This window comes from Notamacropus eugenii, chromosome 2, assembly GCF_028372415.1.
Source record: "Notamacropus eugenii isolate mMacEug1 chromosome 2, mMacEug1.pri_v2, whole genome shotgun sequence".
NCBI lineage: Eukaryota > Metazoa > Chordata > Mammalia > Diprotodontia > Macropodidae > Notamacropus > Notamacropus eugenii.
Window position 1 is genome coordinate 245,242,659 of NC_092873.1, and position 13,401 is coordinate 245,256,059.

Below are 13,401 nucleotides of genomic sequence, written 5' to 3' on the forward strand. Positions count from 1 at the left end.
CTCTCTCTAGCAAGAAATTTTCCATGTGTTTTTTTTCTTTATATCAATAACAAAGCCAAGTTTCTCAGGTGATATTATAAAACAGGAATATATAGGTTACTTTTCTTCACTCTATTTGTTTGTAAATATTATATCCTGCTTTCTTCTTCATTCAGTTTTAGTTATTACATTATTTCTCTTGCTTCAGCACAGACTTGTTTCTCTTTTACAGGTGAACACTCCTTAATCAGTAATTGTGACAAGATTTTAACTTGTATCTTTTTCAAGCAGTGAAGTTATCATTTTATAATTAATCGCTTCATTATGGCAATAATTCAATCTTCACTTTTTGCAGTTTTAAATATTTCATAAATCCCCTTATAGAAGGACTTAACATTCTCTGTTTCTTTTTCAAAACTTGCAGAAATATGTTAAGAAAACAGATATAAATACCCCTTACTTCTTCTATACACTTTTCTCTCTTCTAAAGGAATAAATACTTGAACGATAATATACTCTTCAATGAGAACTTGCCATTAATTTTTTTTTTTTTTTTTTTGCTGTTAATAGTGCTTAAGGTATCTGACTACAGGAGCAAGGAAAGAGAGTTCTGAGTAATGTTTTATGTTTCAAGAACTCTGTGTATCTCTCCAGAACTTTCTCATCTTTACTAGATGATTAAGATAGAGCTAGATGAGAGCCCAATTATTCATGGGTCCCGTTTTTGAAACTCATTTGTTAGAACAGGATTTCAAGTTGACTGCTTACTTAGGCCTCTTTTTTTTTCTTTAGAAATCTCTTTTGATTTAATCACTCATAAAGAGATGGCTTCCCCCATCATGGTCCATCGCCTACCCAGGGAAGGTCCTCCCAGGTATGAGGTGTCCAGCTTGTTCTTCTCTCCACAATGATCCTTCGCAAAGGCTGCACCTTGGCCCCATCAACTGCTTTCAAGAGGTAGAAGGTGGCGGTCCCTCTGTATTGTTCCTGTGTATGCTGCATGGTTCTGGTCGCTGCATCTGCCTCCAGGAGGGTGACCATACAGCCACCAAAGCCCCCTCCAGTCATGCAACTGCCATATATTCCAGATACAGAGAGGACCAGTGTCACCAGCTAATCTAACTCAGGGCAGCTCACCTCATAGTCATCCCTGAAGGAGTTGTGGCTTTCCATCATAAGTTGGCCAAAAGCTTTATAGTTATTTGTGTTCAGAGCAGCTGCAGCCTCAGATGTGCACTGAATCTCCCCCACAATGTGCTGTGTCCACTGGAATTCCTCCTTGGTCAGTAGCTCCTTCCCGGCCTCTAGATCTTCCATGTCTACTTCTCGCAAACTCTTCTTGCCCAGTGCCTTGGGAGGTGATTCACACTGATGCCAGCATATAGGGTACTCACTGGAACCAAGTGAGTGACTGACATTGAAGCTGGTAATGAGCACAGCTACCCCTAAGTCTCACAAGGGCACCAGGCGTGTCTCTAGGGACTTGCAATTAATGAGTAGGGGGTGGCTCGTCAGCCTGAACAATGAGATGAGCTGGTCCTTGATGCCACAGGGCACCCCTGCAAAGCTGTGCTCTGCCTGCTGACACACCTGAGCACGCATGGCGGCTGCCACAGAGTCTGGGCAAAGCTGCTGCAAGAAGGTATAAATTGCCACTTCCAGGGATGCAGAACTGGACAGTCCATCACTCAGAGCACTGAGTTGATCACCACTGCATTGAAGCCAGGGAGGGGACCAGCTGAATAATACTGTATCATCCCCTTTACGTAGTTGGCCCAAAGAGGCATCCCAGGTTTCAGAGGCTGTTCTGCAGCAGGTACTGGGAACTCTACCTGCCTTGGCTCATCAGCATACTACAAGGTTGTTACAAGAGAGATGAGACCATCCAACCATGGAATTCCTACCAGCACTGTCACCAGCTCCAAAGCCATGGGCAACACCAGGCCATTACTGTAAGCTGTGTGCCCTCCAATCAGGTTGACACGGCAGGGGACAGACACTGCCAGGGTGAGTTCTGATCCAAAGTCCTTGCGGAAGACCCTCAGGGCCTCTTCCAGGAGCTCCCCAAGCTCAGGCTCCAAGGAAGCAGACATTATGCCTTTTTTCAAAAAGGGGTCAGAGTCCCATGGATTCATATGTGTTTCTTTGAAAAATCGGCATATAGTATATAATTGTGTGAAATCCATATGTAGTGTTACATATAGCTGGAGGCTAATTTGTGTGCATTTGTCCTTCATTGCCAAAGAAGACCATGCCATCAGAGAAGTAATGACATGACTTGCACTTGACTTTGTTTTGAGTGAGGGAGGGCTGTGCAGGTCACCAGCCTCACTTCTCCTCCAGAGCCATCTGAATCCAGTGACCAGATATTCATCAGGATCACTGGAGATGACCCAGGATGAGGCACTTAGGGTTAAGTGACTTGCCCAAGGTCACACAGCTAGTGAGTGTCAAGTGTCTGAGGTGACATTTGAACTCAGGTCCTCCTGACACCTGCACTGGTGCTCTATCCATTGCACCACCTAGCTCCCCCAGAGGCTAATTTATATTCAAAATGATGGAGGATGATACAGATATTCTGTAACCCGAATCTGTAACCATGGTGCAGTTAATCTCTTTTGACAGAATGACAGTCCCTTGTTTTGAGCCTGGCAAAAACTTGGTGTATTTTTATGTGATGTTCTTGGCTATTTTGTAGATGACATCTGTGGCCCCTAAAGGTGATATAAACATTTTTTTGTTTATTTCAGACACACAAAGATAGAAGTCAGAAGTATCTCCCAGCTCCTGCTCTCACTGACAACTTCTCAGTGTCCTCTGCTCACAAACATTGTCATTGCCTCTTGAAACCTATTCTATCATGAGGTAAGTTGTCTTTTAACTTGAAAAGTTGCCATGTCTCTCCCAGCTCTACTGTGAAGTAGGATTAGTGGGCAGTCCTGCTGACCACTTAAAGTTTGAGCTATTTGAAAATGAGCCCTTTCAATTCCCAATCAATTCCAGACTACAACCTAAATGATTACAAAAGTCCCCTGGAATTCACCTCTCTAGCATCAGCTAAAGCAGTAGGATGTAGGCTGTGCAGATTGAAGCACATCTCCAAATAATCCAAAAGGAGGTTTTTCTTCTTTTTTTTCTTTATTAGGGTTTCATTAGTATAAAATATTTTTTTAAATCATCATTAATTTGGTGCACCTTCTCATGCAACATCAATTATCTATGTGATGTTTTCATTTCAGTTATTTTCTTTGGGAATACGTTAGATAAAAATTTCAAGAAATATTACAGATATCATTAATGGTGTTTTTTCCCCAAAATTTTCTCTTTTAATGCTTTGGCCATGTTCTGATACTGTCTATTACAACCAAAAATAGATAAGATCATTTTGGCTATATAAATAAACTGACTCAAATCTCTAAGCCATATATATTGACAGAATTAATTCAATATGAGGTGTTTTTAAAAGTAAATCATATATGATATAACCCATTTTACTTTTTATCTCTAAATATTTACTTATTCCATCCTCTATGATGGATGCTATGCTTCATACCTTTAAAAAAATTTTCTGTACTAATTACGTGGAAGTCAAGCAACAATATATATCTTCAGGTTTTTGTATAAAATAAATTTATGCTTAATCTCAAAAAAGAAAAAGAAAAATCCCAAACTGAATCTCTCCTTCTAGTTTCATAAGTAAAATCCTTAGTCAGCCTCTACAGCCTTTCCTTATTCCCTACTCGTTAGACTTTTTATCCAGCTGAGTAAAAATTGCTCTTTTGCCAGGAGTACTCAATCTCTAAGGTAATCAATTAAAGCAGGTTCCTGTATGTCTCTGAAAGCTGCCCAGAAAGCAGTCAGTTCTAAGGCAGAACAGTGGCAGCTCCAACAGAGAATTCTGGAGTGTTATGTAAGACACAGAGTTGTCAGCGGCCATCCACCTTCCTGAACAATGTTACATGCTGAGGGGTACATTCCCATGCAGGATGCTATGTCATTGCACCTTTTAAGAACTCTGGGAAGATCGACACTTTCTTTGAGCACTTTGCTTTGGTATATGTAATTCAATAGGCTCATGTCACTTTTTGGTCTGGTTTTTCAAACCAACTTCCTAAATTTAATTCTTAGAAATACAATTTTGTTTATTAATTTGGATTGTACAATATTCTTTTTTCATATACACAACTTCCCCATCTGTCAGTGGTATAATGGTGCCCACTCTATAGTAAAAGTGCTCCCATTCAGAAATATAGAGGACAGCTAACTGCCAAATGTAATGATTCCAAGAAGCAACACTGCAGGTTATCAATCTTCACATGGATGCTAAGAGATGATGTCTCATTTCATGTTATTGGCTCATTTAAGAATGTGCATAAATAGCCAGTCACATATCTAGAATAACAAATTCTGAGCCTACATTTCCCAGGAAAACTTAGGAAACTAGCTATAAGGAGGGCTTCTCTCTAGCTCTTCTCATTTTTATCCTGGTTTAAATCCAAGTAAATGGAAGAAGAAGCTCATGGTCTCTAGCAGTAAACTTTTGTTAGACACGGACCAAATTCTCACCAACTACTATTACACAGAGGGCAAAGTTACCATATCCATACAGTTCCTCTTCTGCATTAGACAAGTCCCAGATGAAATTGCTTTGGGGAGTGCTAGTTTTGGAAAGTACAATAGCAGAATCTGGTTGTGCATTGATCCATTTATAAGTTTAGATCGCAACAAGTGTATTGCTGTCTTCTAATGGGAACTCTAATGATCACTTTATTGACTTAGTACTTGCAATGAAATCTTTTATAAAGAGAAAAAGTATACGTACAATTTATATATCCAACTTACTCTTCCTCTTATTTTTATAACATCCATAATATAAATATACCCAATCTATACATATGGTATTATGCATGTAAATACATTAGTATTACATACATTTTCTATATATCTATATGTGTGTACAGACTTACACACATACACAAACATACACAAGCACAGACACACACATAAATGGGGTGTGTATAAAGCAGAATGAGATGCAGCAGGATGAAGTAGAAAGAGTGGTGGGCTTGAAATCAGGAGACCTGGGTTTATATCTCAGTTTTGACATGAATGTCTAGCTATGTGATCAGGAGCCTGCCTCTTTTTCTTATTGATAAAATAAAAATGCCACTGAACCACATTACACATATCGGATTGACAAATATGACAAAACAGGAAAATGATAAATATTGGAAAAGATGTGGGAAAATTGGAACACCAGTGCAATTGTTGAAGTTGTGAATTGATTCAACCATTCTGGAGAGCAATTTGGAACTATGTCCAAAGGGCTGTAAAATTTCGAAGGCTGTATCCTGAAGAGATCATAAAGATGGGGAGAGGACCCATATGTACAAAAATATTTATAGCAGCTCTTTTTGTGGTGGCCAAGAACTAGAAAGTGAGGGGATGCCCATCAATTGGGGAATGGCTAAACAAGTTGTGGTATGTGAAAGTAATGGAATATTATTGTTCCACAAGAAATGATGAGCAGGTGGACTTCAGAAAAACCTGAAAAGGTTTACATAAACTGATGCTGAGTGAAGTGAGCAGAACCAGGAGAACATTGTACACAGTAACAGCAATGTTGTACATTGACTAACTTTGATAGATTTTCCTCTTTTCAGCAATGCAAGGATCTAAGATAACTTACTCATGGAAAATGCTAGCCACATCCAGAAAAAGAACTATGGAGTCTGAATGCATAATCAGAGCACACTATCTGCTCTTTTTGTTTGTTTCTTTCTTCTTTCTCATGGTTCCTCCCATTAGTTCTAATTCTTCTTTACAGCATGACTAATGGGACAATAGGTTTAATATGAATATATATGTATAGCCTCTATCAGATTGCATGTTATCTTGGGGGAGGAGAGGGAGGGAGTGAAAATTTGGAACTCAAAATCTTATGGAAGTGAATGTTGAAAACTAAAAATAAATAAATAAGCATTTTTTTTTTCCAGAAAAGATGCTAATATAGATAGTATGCATATCACTGGGTTGTTATGGGGAAAGGGAAAATGGGGGAAGGGAATGAATAAACGTTCATATAGTACTTACTATTTTCCTATGCTCAGCACTTTACAAATGTTATCTCATTTGATCTGCACAACCCTGTGTGAATTAAGTACTATTATTATCAGTATTTTATAGTTGAGGAAAGTGAGACAAAAACAGATCAAGTGTCTTGCCCAAAGATCAAGTGTCACAAAGCTACTAAGTATCTGAGGCTGGATTTGAACTCAAGTCTTCCTGACTCCAGGGCCAGCCACCTGCTTCACTTTGTGAACCTTAAAAAACTATAACGAGTTCCTCCTCATCTAAGTTGACAAACATAGATTCCTCCCACACCCTTATTTTTCCTACTTTTTCATTCCTTCGATATCTTTCCATCTTCTCTTTTTTCTTCCTGTATTTGACTATCATTCTCAGAACTTCATATCCTTGTCCCTCAAATCCACCTAAAAGAAGGTATTCTCATCATTTGCATTTCATTATTTTTTCACACTCTTCCCTACCCATCTCTCTCTTTTTTAGTGATAATTCTCAACTCCCTCTTTCTTTTTTTTTCATTTTAACCCATAATAGGAGTAGATCCTTTAGGCATTGCTTGGTATTTTTTCACTTTGTACAATCTATATTGCACACACACATACACACACACACGCACGCACGCATGCACACACATAAATGCCCATGCAAATGCATTCACATCATGGAAAAGCAAAGAATTATCTATATTTATTATCTGTTCAACATTAATAGAGAATTATTTTTTAGGAAACATTTCTAAGTGTCTTGGTTTGAATGGTTTTTAATGTTTCTAGAGATGCTTTATCACGTAGTAGTCTGTAGTAAACTCATGGTGTTTTCCCTTCCAGCAGGCTGGGTAGTGGTATGCTGTTTGATGGCCCTAACGAATCTGACCAAAATCTAAGTTTATTAAAGGTGGAAAATGATTATATGAAAAGTTCATTACCTGAAAATGACATGCCTTTTTTGTATGCTTCCAGAGCAACACCTAACTCCCGGGTTGGTTGTGGTAATAATAGGAGATCTTATTTGTAAACTGCTTTGCAAACCATAGAATGTTATGTAAATGCTAGCTATTGTTACCATCATTATTACTACCTAAAATGCTGGCTACTGTGCTACTGAAGACCATTTCTATACCACATGGCAGTACTGGGCATACCATAAAGTTGGTCAATCTAGATCACTTCATCTCATTCACATGTTTTTATTTCTATGTCCCCTGTAGTTATGGGTTTGCTAGATATCTTAAATGAGTCAGAGTGATCAGGTCTTTCAATAGCACTCTATTCCACAATACTCATAATGTCTTTATCTGTGCCATCCACTAGGAATATTAAATGTTAAAGGATACGTTGGAGTTGCTCTCCATGTAGCCTAGAGATCTTAACTCCATCCAAAGAATTTTCAAAAACTAAAGGAAGAGTAAAATCTGAACTTGCTGTCTTGAAAAGTAGTTAGTTTCCCATTTTTAGAAAGTTTGTGTTTGGATGTGCGTTTGTTGAAAATGGGAGAGCTGCAGACTAGACTTTTATGTCTATTTTCACTTGATTATTCTGTAATTTAAAATGTGTTTTGTTCCATTCACCTTAACACAATAATGTAATTAATTAAACTGTCAGTCAATAAGAAATAAAGACATTGAATGCAGTTATGTTAGAGAATCTGGTTCATCAGGTAGGAATTCCTTCAAAAAAGCAGAACACAAAACTCTAACTGAATATATTAGAATTTTTACAAGTAGAAGTCATTGTCATGAAATTTGGATACAGATCATTTTAAATTTGAGGTGATAAGACTAGAATGAAAATGGTCATTTAAAGCACTAAAATAATTTGCTAAAAATGTGTTCCGAATAGTTTTCTTTAAAATATTGAAAGGCAATGCTTCTTTTCTATTATGTTTCCAGCAAATATGAATGTTTTAACCTTTAAATAATCTTTCCTTCCATTTTAGAAATAGCAGTCATGTTGATGGGGTGTTCACAAGTGAATTAAGGTAAGTCTTGCTGAACAAGGCTCTTAGAAAATTAAAGATCTTATTGATAAAATAGAAAGGTAAGTCATCTATTTTTACTAACTGCATTTTAACCTACTAGTCATGAATTTATTTTTCACTAACAGTGATATTTGATTTTTGTGTAACAAATGGATATTTTTAATGATATTTTTTGACCTATTCACACTCATGAATTATTGCTTTGTTGGCGTATTTGCAAAAAACTTTTAAATCTGATGTGTTTCCTTTTCCTCCGTAACAAGAAAGTTAGGATGACCTGTGTGCTAGAAAAGCAGTAGTCTGATTCAATCTTCAGTGACAATGACAGAACATACCTGATGAAGGATGCATTGAAGAAATGTTTAGAAAAAAATTTGAATACAAAGAAAAAGGAAATGAAATACATACACACATATACACATGTATATATGTACATATACATAATATAGGTAAAATTGACAAAGTACCAATTCCTTGACTTTGTACTATGTCTACTGGACCAATGTAGGAAGTTAACCCCAAGGACATTATCTTCTTAGGATGGCTCATTGCTCTCACCTCTAGGGGTCACTCTAGTCTTCCCAAAATGTTGGTAAAGGAGGCCCCAATCTTCAGAACAAGTAGTTGTGATTGTCTAAAAATCTCAAAATGCATTTTTCCCTTATCTATCGCAATGAAGAAAATGAACCCCATGAACCTTGAAAATGATGTTCTAGAAACAGAGCTGATGCATTACTTCCTAATGGCAAGTCTAACTAAACGTAAGTCTGCCCCAAGGTTGCACAGTAGACAGAGTACAGGGCCTGCAGGCAGGAGAACCTGAGTTAAAGTCTATCCTCAGACATTTACTAGTTGTGTGATCCACAGCAAGTCACTTAATTTTTGTTTGTAGTTTCCTTGGCTAAGACAAGGATAACATTATTGACCTTCCAGGGTTATTGTGAGGATCAAATGAATTATATATATATATATATATATATATATATATATATATATATATATATATATATATATATATATATATATATATATATATATATATATATATGGTACTTAGCATAGTACCTAGAGTGTAGCAGGCACTAGATGAATTCCTATTATCTTCTTTCCCTGGTATATCCAAGAGTTATTTTGTGTCAGTGTGCTCCTTCTTTAGGGGAAATATCTCCTCATAAGAATGCAGCATTTTATATTAGTAGACCATTTCAGGTTACACAGTTCTGGTTTTTATTGATGTAGAACTCAATAATCATCTTAGAACAACTCATTGTGATTTCTTATCCTCATTTGTATCAAGAGTTAGGAGTGAACAGTTTGACATTCTGATGGGTGCCCTGTTTTTATCTATCCCCTCACCTCCTTTTTGAACTTGTGCTGAGATGTAGAACAGAAATTGAACTACTTTTGAGAACCAAGTCATGATTTTTTTTCTAAATCCAGGGTCCATCCTTTCCTTTCCTCTCTGATTAGATATCTTCTTAATACATATGAATGTTCTCTGAGGCAGAATATTAATGTTTCATTGTATAGAAATGCTAATATTTAATTTTATATCTTCTATTATTTAGGAACATAATCTAGGCCTCTAATACTTCATTTTCTTGTATAAGGGTCACACACTTTGAAAAGTAGACCTCTCTCTGAGCTAGCGTGACTGCCTACAGTGTGTTTATTAACCTTAAGATGTTTATTATAAAAATGAAACTAAAGTTTTAAATAAAATGAGACTTGTTAAAATATTTTTTAATTTTTCAGAATTCTTGAATGAAATCTATGATGAACAAAGTAACTATTTTTTAATTCTATATAAATTTATGAAACACCTTCAATATCACAACCAAATCAAACATATATTGTGAAAGTTGTAATTTATGTACTTCTCAGGTAATAAAAGTAATAGCATTTTAGAGATCTTTACCTAAATCTTGTCTTAAATCAGGAACACCTAATGGCTTCATATGTTGTGTATCTTCTATTTTAATAAATGCATTGAAAAAAGAAGCGTACCCTGATATTCAATGCTCTATGATACCTGACTTTTTAGAAACATAGCAAGAGAAATAAAATATTATTTTAAAAAAACTGTGCTGTGTGTCCACTTATAGACTGTCCATAATTCAAGAGTATAAGTAAGATTATTCCATCCAAAAAGAATACTAATGTATTCTCTCATGTTCATGGAACCTCATGTTTTTGGTTTTTGATGTTTTTTTTCATTCCATCTTGAAAAGGTAATCTTCATTAGAGTGTCATTAGAAACTACCCGTATTTGGTTTGACCATTTCTAAAGCATGTATATGCATGGGAATAGATTCCTTTTTGATTTAGGGGTTTGACTTTATGAATGTAGCTCTGGGGTATATAACTCTCACTGGATTCTAGGTTTTAGGAGGTGTGCAATGGTGTTGGGATAACTGTGTTGCTTTGCAGGAGCAACATGTTCTCTGGGGCACTCATCTTACATCTCCAGTGACATTAGTAGTCTCATAGAGAAGGGAGATCCAGAGACACAATTATTTTTTTTCAAAATTAATGTAACTAATGAAATGTGGATAACAAAGATATTTGACTTTCACTGCAAATAATTTTTATGTGTTTAATTCAGTGAATTGATTTAGCTATGAGTCTCCAGGATCTAAGGTATCAGTGCCACTGCTATCTATGAAAAGCACGTTCAGAAAAATATAGATACTTAGAGAATTGACTAAAAGATAATGACTCTCAGATTGGCATTTACAAGAAAAAAGCAAATTCAAACTTAATTCTATATTTTGGGTTAATTCAAGTGTAGCCACTGTAACCAATATATATGGATTAAAAAGTGGAGGTTAAATCACAAATACCAGACTTTACCACTAAATAGGTAGTTTCAGCAACAATGGTGAATTGGACTCACTATAACCTTTGCTTGCATTGAATCTATGGCCAACCCATGAATATTTACTATTGAGTACCAGTTATGTGCAAGACATGCTAGGGATATAAAAAGAAGGATGAAATGTCATTCATGTCTTCAAGTAACTTCCTAGTTGTAGATCTAAGAAATACATAAATAAAATGATAATGAGGCCATAACAGAGACTACAGGTGAGAAGGGAGACATCACTATGGGCGAGGTGGTCAAGGGAGATTTTGCAAAAGAAATTAAGGTTTTAGTTGGACCTTGAAATTATAGGAATAGTTTCACATGTAGAGTGGAGATGGAGGTAGGGGAACTCTGAATAACAAATGAAAGGAATCAGAGGGGATACTTGAAGTATATTTGTTTAATGAGTCAGGCCAATTTGATAGAAATAGAATGTTTCCATCTAGAATATTTAGTGTAAGATGAATTTGGAAAGGTAGAGAGGTGGGGACATGATTGTAGAGGACCTAAATAACTGAATAAACAATTAGGACATTAGTCTATAGGCAAGATATGAAGAAACCATTTGAGGTCTTTCAAAAAATGAAACTGGTGTTTCATATTGCTCCTATATTATATTAATCTAGGAGCAATATGAAGAAATGAACTAGAAAGAGGAAATGACTTGAATCACTGAGACTAATAAGGATGCGATTCCAATAGTATAAATGTAAGAGCATGTACACCTGGGTTTCTGTGGTGAAAATTGAATGGAAAAGAAGAGCAATAGATTTGAGAGGTACAAGAGGAAAGAGTAGGTAGGACTTGGTAATTGATTAGATATTGGGGATCATGGAAACCCAAGTGTAAATGAATTCTTAAGAAGTAGGAAATATTTCTACTCCATCTTTTCTTCTTTCACTCTTTCTAATACCAAATACTACATGATCAGGAAAATGCCATGCTTTATGCAAAGGAAGCCAAGGCTCCAGCACACTGTGGGACAAGGATAAAGTTGGCCATGGCACAGAACAAAGACACTTTTATAAGCAATCTTATAAAAGACTCTCCCTGAAAGGTACAATGCAAAGGAAACAAAGCCAAGAAAAGAGAAAAGACAGGGACTCACCTGAACTCTCCTCCATCCTCACCAAAATACCTTTTAAAAAATGACTCTGAACAAATTCTAGAGGAACAGAACCCACAAAAAGATGGAGTGAAACAATTTTCTAGTCCAAGAAAACTTTAAAGGTTGACAGGAAAGGTCTATGACAACTAGTTGAAAGTAAAACGCAATCCAGAACAGGCCCCACCAGCACAGCACTATTTAGAGCAAACCAGAAGCTGGCTTTGGAAGTGACTGAATGACCAGGGGTAGTGGTGGTAGTGGCAAGACCAGCAACTGCTTCTGATACTCTCAGCCCACAGACAATAAGGGAGGTCAAACAACTGATCAGAAGGAGATTATAGGGGTATTTTTGCTAGCACTGAGGCAGAACTCTGTTGCTCTGCCCATACTCAGATCTGGGTCATAGTCCTTGGAGGCAATTACAAAGCAAGGAATAGCACTACCACAGCAGAGCTTATGGACACAGTGGAGGGGGGTGGGGCAATCCTCACAGTTTCAAGGCAGAGAAGAGTACTTGTGGTCACTCAGAGACCAGAGCATAGACCAGGTGAGGATTAAACACCTCTCCTTAGATCATACCACCTTAGAAGAACTAAAAACTTGCAGGTCCCTAGACCTATCTCTGAAAAGAGATGCACAAAACTCCTGAAGCTTGGGATAGTGCGGTTGCACCATGGAAACAGAGCCCTACTTTGTCAAAGAGTTAAAACTTGAGTTATAAACTGGGAAAATTAACAAACAATAGAAAAAAAACTAACTATACAAAGTTGTTATAGTGATAAAGAAGATCAAAATACACACTCAGAACACAATAAAGTCAAAACTCCTACATCCAAAGCTTCCCCCAAAAAAGTACAAATTGGTCTCAGGCCACAGAAGAGTTCAAAAGGGATTCTGAAAATCAAGTAAATGAGGTAGAGGAAAAATTGGGAAGAAAAATGAGAGTGATGCAAGAAAATCATGAAAAACAAGTTAACAGCTTGGTAAAGAAGAAACAGAAAAATACTGAATAAAATAACACCTTAAAAAATAGACTAGATCAAAAGGTAAAAGACATCCAAAAAACCAATGAGAAGAATGACTTAAAATGAAGAATTGGCCAAACAGAGGAGATCCAGAAGCTTGCTGAGCAAAATAATTACTTAAAAATTAGAATGGAATTCTGGGAGCTAAGATGGTGGGGTAAGCAGTAAGTCACTCTCACCCTCCCTTGTTGACCTTGAAAAACTCAGATAATATTGCCCCAGGAAAAATCCTGGAATACTGGTGCCAACAGAAAGACAAGGTACAGCAGTCAGCAGTCTTTTAACTTGGGAGGCTAGGGGGATTAATGGGAAAGGTCCCTCTTGCTCTTACTGAAGGGGAACAGTACAGGATGAGAAAC

At 36.8% G+C, this 13,401-nt stretch overlaps 1 pseudogene; it reads right to left on the bottom strand.

Annotated features, from left to right (window-relative positions):
• Window positions 1–816: 816 nt before the first annotated feature.
• On the bottom strand, window positions 817–2,072 carry LOC140522950 (galactokinase-like; annotated as a pseudogene).
• Window positions 2,073–13,401: the final 11,329 nt, after the last annotated feature.